Genomic DNA, 15,876 nt, shown 5'->3' on the forward strand with positions numbered 1-15,876 from the left:
TATATGCATAAAGCTGTCGACCATAGATGTCACAATATTGTGACTGCCCAATATTCTTAATGGATTTGTTGCTCAAAGGGTCATACACATTGCGCCAGCTGTAATGCTTTAAATAATCAGTACAAATCATGGGTTCTTTAATTCAATTCCTTTTGGTCACCTTGCAGTTCGAATCTTTTTCAATATAGGTTTTTAGTATTGCTTTTTCACCAAAGTTGGTGTTGCAATGCAAATTATGTATCATTCATTTCATCAAAAAATAATCCTGTTTGATAGCTGCTGAACTATTTCCTATGTGCTTTAGTTGAGTAACTGATACAATTATGTGCATCTGTTCTTATTGCATTCAAATGATGCAAATCTTAGATTGGTATTGATCTTAACCTCAACACGTCAACACGTGATTCACCATGGTAGCTCCAGTGGGTCATCATGACGTTTAATTATATTCACTAGTTTAAAGTCTAAGGAACAAAAATAAAAAATGAAATTAAATATTTGAATTTAAACAGCACTGTTCTGTGTCTCTGTTTTTTCAATCATTTTTTCTTACACAACATTAAATATGTTTCTACAATTCATAACTCACCTTTGTTGTTTGTTGTCTTTGTGTGGTAAGTATTATATATAGCTGTTATTTTCTCTGCTGCTTTACTTCTTGATGCAGGGACTTGTCTGTAAACAGTTAACATTATTTCTGTTACAGATTACCTTGAAGTTGTAAATATGTTTAATCTAGGTATGCATGACTTGATGAACCCAAGTTGCAATAAATTACCTGGATTTGCTGAATACTCCTGGATTCAGTTGTCCTCGAGTTGTAAATGCCGATCCGCGTAAGGGATCAGCATTTCAAAATGGCTGCCTTTTGTTTATCTATGCAATGACGTCATCATGTTATTGTGTGAAATCATGTCATTGGCCCCAACACTGGCTTGGCAGTTCTATTACGGTGCTATTTGTTTATATGATTCAACTCTGTTCATTTGTGGATTTACTCATTTAGTTATTTGGCTTGAATTTTAAATTTAGTGATTGGAATCACGTTTCTAAATATTCAGTGATTTCCATGCTGATCATGATTGTTCTAGATATTGTACAGGTCACTCACTTATATAAATGACGTCTTATGTAAAAATTGAAAAATAATAATTTTAGTTCTTGATACCAAATACACATGTTGATATTTCTTCTTATTATTGAGTGACACTTATTGTGAGATTTGTGTATTATATGTACCTGAAAATTCACTGTATGGAGATTGTACTTTATACTGCAATTGAATATATCTCTCACTCAAATAAAGAAACATGAAAAATTGAAAATTCAGGAAATATTACAGTATGGCATCTATATACTCTCTGTGCTTGATAATATACATTTAGGGGAAAATTGTGTTTTTCATTACAATTAAATTGTTCTCTGAAAAGAGAAAAAAGAAAAAAGAAAAGTAATAATAGTAATACATTAAAGTAACTTATATATACTGTGCGCACTTGATAATGCACATTCAAAGGCAATCATACCATTTTGTTATCTTGTTTTAAGCCGATGTACAAGCGTCCATTATGTTGATCAATCTGGCCTTTTTCAGTGGTAATAATAGTGTAATAGTATACCAGAGTACGGAGGGGGTTGGTACCAATAATGTCACAAGTTAGCAGAGTATTTGGGGCCCACCCGAAACCTTCCTCCCGCCAATAACGGAGAATTCAGCAATGGGGCAAATAAACCATCTTTAATTCTCAGGGCAGGGATCATACAGGAAACAAAAAATCTCTGGCAATCACAGCTCCTGAGCTCATGTCACTTCGTTTTTTTTCTTAGTGATGTCATAACCACCAACCCATCCCAAAAACATAAGGGCCATCTCCATTGGGTAGCTCGGGTGATAACACCTATGGAAATCCCCTATGTGAATTATTCTGTTGGTCTTCCCGTGTCAGTTGGGTTCGCCTGAGACTTCCCCAAAAACTATCTGTTACTTTTTGTCAGGGTCGCATGATGACCATTGGGCCCTGCAACATTATACACCACCCACGGGTTTGAGCATCTGGATTGGCTGGAGTGGGTCTCCCCGGGCCTGGGACCCTGTTCTGTTCGCATCACTCGATGTACCTTTTCAAGGTAATGGGAAAGACTGTGTGTCCCCATTGTTGGCACTGACATAGCTACCTAGCATGGGAGAGTGCCTGCAGGTTGCAATGTTCGGTGGACAACGCATGTATCAGTCTTGTCTGATATTCTGGGATATGCTTGGAACTGCTGGGTACAGCTCCTCCTCCGACCATGCGTAGATGGGCATCGTTTGGCTCAGCTGAGTCAATTTGGCGAGGACCACGAAACTGAGCCTTTCGGTCTGCAATTATTGAGGATTATATTCTGCATTTCGCAGGTGGCTCGCTGTCTCAGAAATAAGGAATTTTTCCACCACTCTTGTCCTTTGCTGCAAACACTGGCTCTGTGCATTGCGCTGTGGAGTAGGCATCTCTTCTTCCGTATTTTGAGGCCCATGGCTTTAGGTGAATTCACCATAATCCTTCTATAGTTTCCCTAAATGTTCTAATGCTTCCTTTAAAGACCAGTATTGTTCTAGCCCTTATAGGTTCCTTATATGTCTCTGTAGCTCCTTATGGTTAGGTGTGATGAAGCGATTACAAACTCGGTCCATGTACGCTTTGCTTTCTTGCGTTTCTGCATTTGGCTGTTGAAAAGGAAACGCTTTTGACAGTAGGCATATATTTCTGACCTCTATCTACAGAACAGTGTAAGCATGCCATGTTGTTACTAGTGACGTCAGCATGGCTGGTTGCAATTGTCAGTCAACCTGATCCAGTGATGAGGCACCTGTCCCTAAGAAAGACATCAGCTGGATAGGGTTTGAATGGTTGTCTAAGAGAATTTCTTTTCCCATACCTGGGATAGACTGGTTCTTCCGGTGGTTGGCTAAACAGCGAGTGGCAAATCTTGTTTCGTACCCTTTGGGCTGACACATGCATAGGGGACATGAGGGCCAATCCGGGGACCCCCTCTTCAGTAGTTATCTGTCTCCACCTCTAGGTGTTAGGTCCACTCTTTTTTTGTATGGGAAATGTAATTCCTTCTAATGGTTCATTTGGATATTCTGTGTAAACATGATTAGCCATTGGATATCTTGAGTCTTTGTTCTTGATAGCTCTAAAGTGTTGCATTATACTTAGCTTCACTTGACGTGTTTTACTACCTATATCGAGTTTGTGACAGGTGCATTGTACCCGATACATGGCAAATCTTGTATTACAGTTGATAAATTGCATTATCTTCTTAGTTTTTTTCATTTGGAAGCAAGATATGTTCTTTACCATTCATCATTTGGGGGCATATTTTACAACAATCACATTTTTGGTTGCCCAGGATTGGTTTAAGGCTCCACATTGTTTGCAGATCTCTTGGTTCTTTTATGGGCTTCATAAAGCTTGGGGTAATATGATTTTTTATGGTTGTGGATTTACGAAATGTTAATGCTGGTTCGTCATCTAAATATTTGTTAATGTCTTGATCTAATTTTCAGAATATTCCAGTGTTTACTCAGAATTGTTTGTATCTTTTTGGTTATACATTTCCTTTGTATTTTTCTTGTTTGGTCTTGTACTTTATTGCCAAGTAGATCTGCTTTCACCTTCTTGTTGACTCTGATCATTGATTCATTTAAATCTTTTTTTTTTGTATCCTCTCTGCCTGAATTTCTCCACAGTTTTTTCCATATGTCTAGAGTATTCCTGAGTTTTGTTACAATGGGCATCATTATGGGTCAGGCGGTAACCCTGCCGGAGCTACAGGTGGGTTGCTGCCAGACCCGTAAATATTTATTGGCGCCAGACTTCCAGGTGCCACCGGGAGATTACAACCCTGGCGGGCCGGAAAGTCAAGCATCAGTAAAATGTAAGTCCCGTATGAGAGTGGGGACACAGAAGCACCGGCACCGTTGCTAACGATGCCAGTGCTTCCATGACTGCTCTGCCTCCCATGACTGCTGTGCCTGGCAGGGTCAGAACTGTTGGGCACAGCGGCTCCGGCAGGCAGACCTGTAATATGTCAGTTCGGAAACTACAGTGCTGGTAAGCTTATCGGCACCCTTGTTTCAGGACCAGCAGGGTCATAATGAGGCCCGATGTCTTAGCATCTCTCCATATGGGATATTTCTTATGATGTGCCTGGGGTGATTGCTATTTGGGCTGGTTTTGAACAAATCTGTGTGGGCTGTGTCTCAGATCTCTGGGGAAGAGAATTCAATGCAAGCCGAGCAAGAAGAGAGAAAGAGCGGAAGCATAGGGTAGTCAAGAGGCCGGAACAGAGATTATGAGGAGGCTTGTACAGTTGAATAGAGGAGAATAGATAAAGTCGGGCCTTTTCGGGAATAGATTTGAGAACCTGGGGAAGAAATATAAATCTGGCCTTGTTTTGCATCCTCAGCCATCCAGAATGTATCACCCTTATCAATGAACTAATCAAGAATAGTGTGACCGATGCAAAAAAAGACATTATACGATAAGAGGTATAGGGGGTATAGAGGGTCATCAGGAGTTGGGCGGAGAGGTAAAAAAGCAGCAGTAATGCTATTACCACCACATTACTGCCAACCCAACCATTACTGCCCACCCAACCCCTAGTTTGGGTGGGAAGTGGGAGGTTTACCTCCAGATTTTTGCTCGAGGTAAAAACCTATCCTTTCTGTCCATTTTCGGTCCTATTAGCATGGCATTAATTGCGCTGGAGAATGCCCCATTGGACACAATGTGAAAGGGGATTTACAGCCATAATGCAACTCAGGATCCTGCACTAATAGTGCCGGACCGAGTTGCAGAAACACTATTTGCGTTGGGCGATATCCCAGTGCATTTACCGCCGGGATACCACCCAACTTGTGATGAGGCCCTATAGACTGCACAATTTAATGTTGTGGGTAAAGTTCTTGTTCAGTTTTCCACTTAGAAATTCCACTTCTAGCTAAATAGCATAGGACCTATGACATCCTGGAAGTAGAAGGACAGTGGAATTGGATCAAATATTATGTGCAAATTTATTGAGAGAGTGGAGAGAGCCCAACCTTACCACTTCTTCCATGACTGCACTCATGGCTATGAGAAATGTGTCTTATAGTAGACAAGCTTGAGTTTCTGAAAGAGCAAGACCTGCAGGTTTTGATAGATCAGTTCCTAGGAGATTTCTCTACAAATTCTGAAGGGTTGTGCAATTCTTTCACGATATTAGTACCAATCCAGGGCAACGTGTTTCCTTATGGCCCTATAGAATACATTAAGCCTGATGTTAAATTATTCAAGAAGAAGTAGGAAATATGATGGTCTTGTATTGATTTTAAAAATGTAAACACCATATCTACCTGTGATGCATATCTGATGCACTGGCATTGATGAACGAATTGAAAGATCCGGAACCACTCTGTTAATTTCCAATCTAGACACAAATAAAAGGTATTGGCCACTTCCATTATCTCTTATTGGTAATTAAAAGACAGGCTTTTTATAGCCCAAAAGCTTGTTTTATTTTGTAGTACCACCATTCAGACCGCAAGGAGCATGTGCCACAATGTAAAGGTTAGTGGATTTCGTTCTGAGGCCATATTGCTCTCTTTGTGGAGCTTATCTGGATGATATCATCATCTGTGGCTATAGATGGCTGAACACGTGCACCATATACATCTTCTGAGCCATGAGGTCATCAGGTCTCACAGTGATTTTGGCCAAATGCCATCTGGCCCAGAATGCCATGACGTATTTACATGTGTGGAATGGATTGATCTAACCCCAGGAGAAAAGGGTAGCAGCTGTACTAGAGGCCCTGTCACGAACTACTAAGAAAGATCTAAAATGTATTTTCAGTTTAATTGGGTACTAGAGGAAATGCATATCTGCTTTCCCAACTACAGTTGCCCCTCTTACTGAAAACATTAAAAAATCATCTAACTTTAAAGCAAGTTAGTTTGCAAAGGTAGCGGGCGCCCCTCTCTCGACAGAACAAGGCCTGATAACCTGTTCAGTGGTTATTAACCACTTGAGAGTTCGCAGCCACTGCTTTTACTCACTGTGCCTTTCACAGATGGGAAATATCCATTTGCATATCAGTCTTTGTCCTGCCCAGGGGCAGTCCAGCACCGCAAATGCAATGGCAATTCCAACCTGAACGAGAGTACCACCAGCAACCCCATACACGTGTTTCACCCTTGTTGGGGATCATCAGTGAGGTGAAGCTGATGCCTCTCTAAGCACAGTGAGAGGGAGACCACGTCTGGTTGCCCCCAGGAGACCTAGGGTTACCAATCCCAGGTTCCTTGAAATTTAGTTTGCAAAGGTAGCGGGCGCCCCTCTCTCGACAGAACAAGGCCTGATAACCTGTTCAGTGGTTATTAACCACTTGAGAGTTCGCAGCCACTGCTTTTACTCACTGTGCCTTTCACAGATGGGAAATATCCATTTGCATATCAGTCTTTGTCCTGCCCAGGGGCAGTTCAGCACCGAAATGCAATGGCAATTCCAACCTGAACGAGAGTACCACCAGCAACCCCATACACGTGTTTCACCCTTGTTGGGGATCATCAGTGAGGTGAAGCTGATGCCTCTCTAAGCACAGTGAGAGGGAGACCACGTCTGGTTGCCCCCAGGAGACCTAGGGTTACCAATCCCAGGTTCCTTGAAATTTAGTTTGCAAAGGTAGCGGGCGCCCCTCTCTCGACAGAACAAGGCCTGATAACCTGTTCAGTGGTTATTAACCACTTGAGAGTTCGCAGCCACTGCTTTTACTCACTGTGCCTTTCACAGATGGGAAATATCCATTTGCATATCAGTCTTTGTCCTGCCCAGGGGCAGTCCAGCACCGAAATGCAATGGCAATTCCAACCTGAACGAGAGTACCACCAGCAACCCCATACACGTGTTTCACCCTTGTTGGGGATCATCAGTGAGGTGAAGCTGATGCCTCTCTAAGCACAGTGAGAGGGAGACCACGTCTGGTTGCCCCCAGGAGACCTAGGGTTACCAATCCCAGGTTCCTTGAAATTTAGTTTGCAAAGGTAGCGGGCGCCCCTCTCTCGACAGAACAAGGCCTGATAACCTGTTCAGTGGTTATTAACCACTTGAGAGTTCGCAGCCACTGCTTTTACTCACTGTGCCTTTCACAGATGGGAAATATCCATTTGCATATCAGTCTTTGTCCTGCCCAGGAGGAGTTCAGCACCGAAATGCAATGGCAACTCCAACCTGAACGAGAGTACCACCAGCAACCCCATACACGTGTTTCACCCTTGTTGGGGATCATCAGTGAGGTGAAGCTGATGCCTCTCTAAGCACAGTGAGAGGGAGACCACGTCTGGTTGCCCCCAGGAGACCTAGGGTTACCAATCCCAGGTTCCTTGAAATTTAGTTTGCAAAGGTAGCGGGCGCCCCTCTCTCGACAGAACAAGGCCTGATAACCTGTTCAGTGGTTATTAACCACTTGAGAGTTCGCACCCACTGCTTTTACTCACTGTGCCTTTCACAGATGGGAAATATCCATTTGCATATCAGTCTTTGTCCTGCCCAGGGGCAGTCCAGCACCGAAATGCAATGGCAATTCCAACTTGAACGAGAGTACCACCAGCAACCCCATACACGTGTTTCACCCTTGTTGGGGATCATCAGTGAGGTGAAGCTGATGCCTCTCTAAGCACAGTGAGAGGGAGACCACGTCTGGTTGCCCCCAGGAGACCTAGGGTTACCAATCCCAGGTTCCTTGAAATTTAGTTTGCAAAGGTAGCGGGCGCCCCTCTCTCGACAGAACAAGGCCTGATAACCTGTTCAGTGGTTATTAACCACTTGAGAGTTCGCAGCCACTGCTTTTACTCACTGTGCCTTTCACAGATGGGAAATATCCATTTGCATATCAGTCTTTGTCCTGCCCAGGGGCAGTCCAGCACCGAAATGCAATGGCAATTCCAACCTGAACGAGAGTACCACCAGCAACCCCATACACGTGTTTCACCCTTGTTGGGGATCATCAGTGAGGTGAAGCTGATGCCTCTCTAAGCACAGTGAGAGGGAGACCACTCAGCTTCACCTCACTGATGATGCCCAACAAGGCTTATTCACGTGTATGGGGTTGCTGATGGTACTCTTGTTCAGAGAGGAATTGCCATAGCATTTCGGTGCTGGACTGCCCTTGTGGGCGGGACAAAGACTGATATGCAAATGGATATTTCCCATCTGTGAAGGTAAAGTGAGCAAAAAGCAATGGCTGCGAACTCTCAATGTGGTTAATAACCATTGAACAGGTTATCATGCCTTGTTCTTTCGAGAGAGGGGCACCTGCTACCTTTTTTGTATTTTTGAAAGGAACTTGGGGTAGGTCACCCTAGGTTACCTGAGGGCAACCAGACGTGGACTCCCTGCTCACTGTGCTTAGAGAGGCTCAGCTTCACCTCACTGATGATGCCCAACAAGGCTGAAACACTTGTATGGGGTTGCTGATGGTACTCTTGTTCAGAGAGGAATTGCCATAGCATTTCGGTGCTGGACTGCCCTTGTGGGCGGGACAAAGACTGATATGCAAATGGATATTTCCCATCTATGAAGGTACAGTGAGCAAAAAGCAATGGCTGCGAACTCTCAATGTGGTTAATAACCACTGAACAGGTTATCATGCCTTGTTCTTTCGAGAGAGGGGCGCCTGCTACCTTTTTTGTATTTTTGAAAGGAACTTGGGGTTGGTCACCCTAGGTTACCTGGGGGCAACCAGACGTGGACTCCCTGCTCACTGTGCTTAGAGAGGCTCAGCTTCACCTCACTGATGATGCCCAACAAGGCTGAAACACGTGTATGGGGTTGCTGATGGTACTCTTGTTCAGAGAGGAATTGCCATAGCATTTCGGTGCTGGACTGCCCTTGTGGGCGGGACAAAGACTGATATGCAAATGGATATTTCCCATCTGTGAAGGTACAGTGAGCAAAAAGCAATGGCTGCGAACTCTCAATGTGGTTAATAACCACTGAACAGGTTATCATGCCTTGTTCTTTCGAGAGAGGGGCGCCTGCTACCTTTTTTGTATTTTTGAAAGGAACTTGGGGTTGGTCACCCTAGGTTACTTGGGGGCAACCAGACGTGGACTCCCTGCTCACTGTGCTTAGAGAGGCTCAGCTTCACCTCACTGATGATGCCCAACAAGGCTGAAACTCGTGTATGGGGTTGCTGATGGTACTCTTGGTTCAGAGAGGAATTGCCATAGCATTTCGGTGCTGGACTGCCCTTGTGGGCGGGACAAAGACTGATATGCAAATGGTTATTTCCCATCTGTGAAGGTACAGTGAGCAAAAAGCAACGGCTGCGAACTCTCAATGTGGTTAATAACCACTGAACAGGTTATCATGCCTTGTTCTTTCGAGAGAGGGGCGCCTGCTACCTTTTTTGTATTGTAACTTTAAAGCAAGTCTGATGAAAATAAGATCGAGAATCCATTGAGAAAAAGAAGAAATGTCTTTGTAACCAATAGCTGATGCAAATGCCTCATTTTTCTACAACTTTTCTAAATTGAAAACAGATGCAGCTAGAGTTGGGTAAGGGTTGGTGTTATCCCAACTTTACTATGGTGAAGACCATCCCAATCTGTATAATAGTCACAAACTCTTTCCTAGAGATACATGTGATTATGGAATTAGATGTTGTGTCCATGCAATGGGTTATTGAGAAATCGCAGCACTATTTGGTAGGAAGAAAGTTCCCCCCACATTACAGATCACCCCAGGTAGTAAGGCTGACACAGCACAAAGATACCACTGGCAGAATAATAAGTTGGCTGTGGATTACTTCAGACCATTCTCTAGAGCAAATAGAAGGGTTGGCCTTGAAAAAAGGGGAGATGTGTGTGGAGTTGGAGAATTTCCCCATTCTTTATATGAGAGGTCTGAGCCATAGGCGACTGGGTTTGGCCAGCGCTACCCAATATGCCTCCCAGAGAGAGGATGGAGTGGGATTTCCTTGGCTCGCCCTCCCTTTAGTGACACTGTTTTCATTAGAGAAAAAAAAATTGTGATGGTGGTTGGGATAAACATAGGTACTGTTCTAGCTCTTTCAATAATGTGTACCAGAAATAATAATAAATCAATATTTGTACAAAAGTAAAATACAATAAAAAGAACAAATGTCACCTTTCCTTCCAATGCACAGCTCAACCTATGCAATTCTATATTTTTCATACAATCAGTGAACTTGAACCTCCAACGTTGCTATTGGTAAAACCGTGCTATAACCTCTTGAGTTATTGGCTTAGCTATTTGAACTATGATATGCCCGTATGTGTGAAGTTACATCTAGTAACTAGCAACGCCATTTGGGATAAACATCTGTATTGTTTTCTATTTGAGTCATTTGTAACAGAAAACGTCAAAAGTCAGAACAATAGTTTTATAACTGTAAAGAAATTGAAAACTAAACATTTGACCGTTTTGATCCCAATCCACAGATCAACCAAAGAGGTCTGGCATTATCAAGTTAACAATTTATACATCCAGCCTCTAATCTAGCTTTTTGCATTATGACATAGCTGTCACAGGTGTAGCGGATAAAATTGCATCTGGGAAATAGCAACACCGATTGGGATAAACGTAGGCGCTGCTCTCTCTCTCTCTCTCTCTCTCTCTCTCTCTCTCTTTCTGAGTCCTTTGTAATGGAAATAAAGATAACACAATACTTTATAACAATAGAAAACTTTAAATGCTAAAGGTTTTACCTACTTCCTCCGAAGGCACAGATCAGCCTAAGAGGTTACATCTTTAAAGCCAACGGGCAGACTTGAACCTATAACATTGTCCTTCGTAAACCCATTCTCTGCCATCTCAGCTGTAGGGTCACCCCTCAACCTAAGAGGTTGTGTATTTTCATGTCAATGAGTGGGCTTCAACTTGCAATTTTGTCATTGGCAAACCCACATTCTGTAGTGTGAGCTACTGGGTCTTTATGCAATATGACATAGCTGTCACAGGTGTAATGGATGTGGGTGCATGTTGGAACTAGAAACGCGTGTTGGGATAAAGGTGCTGCTCTCTCTCTCTCTCTATCTCAGTCATTTGTAATTGAAATAAAGATAAACACAGCTGAATTTACCAGCTTGTGCATTGCCAACCTAATGAGTGGAATTGATCCTACAGGCTTGCCTCTGGTAATCCCACACTCAAACATAGGACCTTCTGCGTCTCCATGTGTGCAATATAGCTATTTGCATTATGAAATAACCGTTAAAGGTTTAAAGGATGAAGATGCATAAGGGAACTAGCAATACTGGTTAGGATAATCATAGGTGCTGCTCTCTCTCTCTCTCTTAATTTGTAATTTCAAATGGAAATTAAGATAAAACCATGTTTTTATATTGGTCAAAAACATTAAAAACTAGGCATTTTCCCTACTTCTTCCCAAAGCATAACTCAAGCTACAAAACCGTCAACCTTGTCACCATTAAAATCACACTCTAACCTATGAGCTACTGGAATTTGTTGTAATGTGTCTTACAAGCTGAGTGGATGACATCACTGCTGAATGGAATGTAGTGATGTCAGTGTGAGAGGAGTGTTGGTGTGTGAGGGTTCTAAGCTTGGCAGTTGGAGTTATGCTGACTTGGAAAGGACATGCCAATGTTTTGTTCCTGGCTTTGAACTACAATAAATCTACTTAATAACTTACCTGCTGGCTCGGGTGTCCATCAGCTTCCAAGTTATTACACTGGCGACGAGGATGGGATCCTGTCGAGGAGGGGACAGTTCAGAAACGGGAAAACATTGCCCTCCAGTGAATCCATGTCCATATGCCAAGTTGACAGCAAGTTGGAGCCCAAGGTGTTTTAATTGGGCTGTCTAAGTTTCTTCAGCAGGCCGGGTGGCGCTGAAGGTGGAGCCGGGTCGGCACTCAGGTCCGGGTGCAGTGCTGTTTGGTTCTGTTGCTCCAGAAGCTGCCTTGCCCAGTGACCGGGTGGTGCTGGGAGGTGTTGTGAGCAGCTGTTCGGCACACGGGTCGGTGTGCAGTGATCTTAGGAGTGTCTGCCGTCAGGACCAAGCTACCGGGTGGAGCTTGTGGTAGGCAGATCCTCAACTAGTGCCTGGGAAAACCAGCCGGCACACAGGTCGGTGTGCGGAAGTTGCGAGCGTGAGAAACAAGCCGGCCGAGTGGGGCTTGTGGCTGGTGGTAGCCCGGCCTGTGCCTGGAGTCGTACGGCACACAGGTCGGTGTGCAGAGCTTTGAGGAGTTGTTGTTCTGGCTCCATATCTCCAGTTCCAGAGCACCCGCACCGTCAACACCTGAGGTGAGCTGCTCGAAATTAGCTGGTGCTAGCACAGGTGGTCCGGAGGGGGAGGTGGCTCCCGTCTTTCAGCCTTGTGAAGAGCGAGCGGTTTCCGAGCGGCATCTGAGCGCCGCGATTTAAGGAGGTGTTGGACTGCATTTGTGTGGGCCCCGGTGGTAGGCTGGACATGTCCGGGTCCACGGCTGTCCTCGGTGGGGAGAGTTGCGGGCCTCCAGCTGGCGTGACGGGGAGCGTGCGATCCGCACTCGTTGGGGCCCTGTGTTGTTATGATGACGTTTCCTGGCTGTCACGTCACGTTCCTGCCTGCGCAGCTGGAACGCACAATGATTTTGAAGAGCGCTGCGTATTGCGGACGCGCCCAGGAAGTGTGTCGGGGAGTGACCTTCCGGAAATGGAACAATCCTGCGGCCGTAATGTGGGCGTGTTGGATTGTAGTTATGAACTTGTCATCGGTGTTCCGCGGGGAAATAAGACGCAACGCGTGATGGAAAATGATCATCATAGTAAGGATGGCCGTTTTGTGGATTTGTGTGGGGTCATTAGGAGGGCGGGTGTGGACACTCGTGGAGACCCCTCGAGGAGTGGTGATCTCTTGTCAGAGAGATCCGATGGAGGTGCAGTGAACTGTGCTTCCATCTGGCCAGGCGCCGGAGAGGGTGAGACTGGAGCTAATTACTGGACGTTTTCGTTTGGTGCTGCAATGGCTTCGAAGGAGTTACGTCCGGTGTCGCAGCATTTGGTGCAAGCAGGAGGACGTTTATGCTCTTGGGTATCATTTTTCACTAGTGTGATCTCTAAGTTTTGCTTGTCGGTTGGTTTTGGGGTGTAGTGTGTGAGCGTGTTGCATGGGCCCGTGTGAGTGAGTGAGTGCGCGCGCTGAGAGTTGTGTATGGGTGATTGCTTTGTGTTGTATTGAGAAATTGCAATGCTGGTGCTAATGGGATGTTGTTGAGTGTGTTCCTGCATTATTTTGCATTAAATTGCATATTGTTTTTCTCATTGAAGGATTCTTTGCAGGTGGAACTGTTCAATACTTAACATGTTTTCTTGCAGGTTGGATTTCCCTTATTGGGGTACGGACTCGTGGGTGGGGGCACTTGCGGGTTGAATTGTTTCTTTGAGAACAGCATTGTTTATCTTGTGCTGTGAGTATTTTTGATGCACTTACCGTTATCTTTTACCAATAATTAACCGAAATAATGCATTTTACACATCATTTTGTATTTGAACATGTGTGCAATGTTTTGCGTGTATGCCACCCATCCTGTTTTTGGGGGTTTGCATATGGTGCGTGAGGTGAACTTTGCGGTGTGCAGGAGTGGGAGTGGTTGGTTATTGTGGCGTTCTGCTGTGATGCAGTAGGTGAGGCTGGACCTGGGGTCCATGGTGAGTGGTGAGTGGTGGGGTGCTGCGTTGGTGCAGTTTGGCTGGACCAGGGGTCCATGATGTGAAGTGTGTTGCGTTTTGCGTTCGTAGGAGGCTGGACCTGGGGTCCAAGGTATGTAGTAGGTGTGCTGCGGTGGCAGTAGGCTGGACCTGGGGTCCAAGGTATGTGGTAGGTGTGCTGCGGTGGCAGTAGGCTGGACCTGGGGTCCAAGGTATGTGGTAGGTGTGCTGCGGCTGGCAGTAGGCTGGACCTGGGGTCCAAGGTATGTGGTAGGTGTGCTGCGGCTGGCAGTAGGCTGGACCTGGGGTCCTCGGTGAGGGTAGGTGCACTTTGCTGTGCATTAAGCTGGACCAGGGGTCCGTGGAGGTTAGTGTGGTTTGGTGTGTGTCTGGTTCAGGTGGTTGGTCCTGGCTGTGTTCCGCATCTTGCGGGTTGGTTCTCTATGGTTCAGGGTTTTGTGGAGTTGTGGTACCCTAGGGGTGCTGTGGTGAACTGCTTCGTTGTTGTGCTTGTTGTTGCTCTGTGAGCTGTGTGGTGTGTTCCCGGGGGTGTCAGCCCTGGTGTCCTAGGGGGCAGACTAGGACGGGAGGATGTTTGTGCACTGAGGGTTGAGGAGTGTTAGGTAGTTAGCTGTTGTGGACGCTGGGTCATGGCAGGACCTAGGTTCCAAGGGGCAGCTTGGAACAGGTGGAGGTGCGTAGTTTTTTATTTTTGTTTCTCGAAGGTTGTCCAGTTCTGTTTATGGAAGGAGTGAGCCCTTTGTAGACTGCGTTGGGTTCCTCTCTGTTTTGTTATAAAGGGAGGAGTGGAAGTGGTGTAGAGTTGGGCGTAGGACTTGGTATAAGGGTTTGGTTGACACATATGTGTCATGTTGCCCAACGTGTTGGCACAGTTGTTAGTATCCTGGGGGTGCCATGTAGGTTTTATTGGGTTCTTATTCCTTTGGTGGAGCACTTTCCTGTTTCCTTGATCTTCCTTGGAGTGTCCGGAGTTTTGGTGTTCTCTGGGGGCAGTTTCTTGTCGCCAGTGGTGTTACTAATTGGTGCATTACGTGCTGGCCACACGTACATGTAGGGGTTTTTGTCTGGTGATGGTTTTGGTGTGATCTTTCTCTGTTTCCAACAAAGTAAAGGAGGGAGAAGTGTTGTAATGTGTCTTACAAGCTGAGTGGATGACATCACTGCTGAATGGAATGTAGTGATGTCAGTGTGAGAGGAGTGTTGGTGTGTGAGGGTTCTAAGCTTGGCAGTTGGAGTTATGCTGACTTGGAAAGGACATGCCAATGTATTGTTCCTGGCTTTGAACTACAATAAATCTACTTAATAACTTACCTGCTGGCTCGGGTGTCCATCAGCTTCCAAGTTATTACAGAATTCCCTTGTGATGGCATAGCTTGTGCATTGTGACATAGTTGCCAAAGGTGTAAAGCATGAGGATACACCTGGGAACTAGCAAATCTAGTTTGGATAAACATGTGCTGCTCTCTCTCTCTCTCTCTCTCTCTCTCTCTTCTCTCTCTCTCTCTCTCTCTCTCTCTCTCTCTCTATATATATATATATATATTCAGAGAAAAAACTTTGTTAAAGGGACGTTATGGTTCCAAGTAAAACCGAAAAACCCTTGAAATTCGCCAGTTATGGTAAGCTAAGCAACCATAACTCGCGCCACCACCGTGCACTGCTAAGACTAACACCCAGGACATCAAAGATGACATCACAAATGTCATTGATGACATCACGGATGACATCACATGTCTGGCTCACTATTTTTTCTTTTGCTCACATATCTAGGCCACATGGTTTTCTTCAGTAACAGTCAGAAACTAAGAATTTTATTTTATTTGTAGACTTATCCTTCTAGTAGGTTCTTACAGTAATTCCCTTAGAGTACAGTCACATCATATGAAACATATACATATGGGAAAACACAAGCTTGAAAGACAGCAATCCTTTTTGTGCAGAAAGATAATCACTAGACTTATGAGCACTTTCTGATAGTTCTGTTGTTTTTTTTTATGGCTGTACTTTCCCTGTGGGTCCAATCACATTAAATGATACATATACATAGGGTAAATAGCAGCTTTGAAACAGAGCAATCATTTATTTGCATGAAATCAGTTAAGTTATGAGTTGTTTCTGCTACTACTTGTGCTTTTTTGCTAACTTCACTTTCC

Source organism: Ambystoma mexicanum, chromosome 10 (genome assembly GCF_040938575.1).
Source record: "Ambystoma mexicanum isolate Mex_15411 chromosome 10, UKY_AmexF1_1, whole genome shotgun sequence".
In the NCBI taxonomy this organism is placed as follows: domain Eukaryota; kingdom Metazoa; phylum Chordata; class Amphibia; order Caudata; family Ambystomatidae; genus Ambystoma; species Ambystoma mexicanum.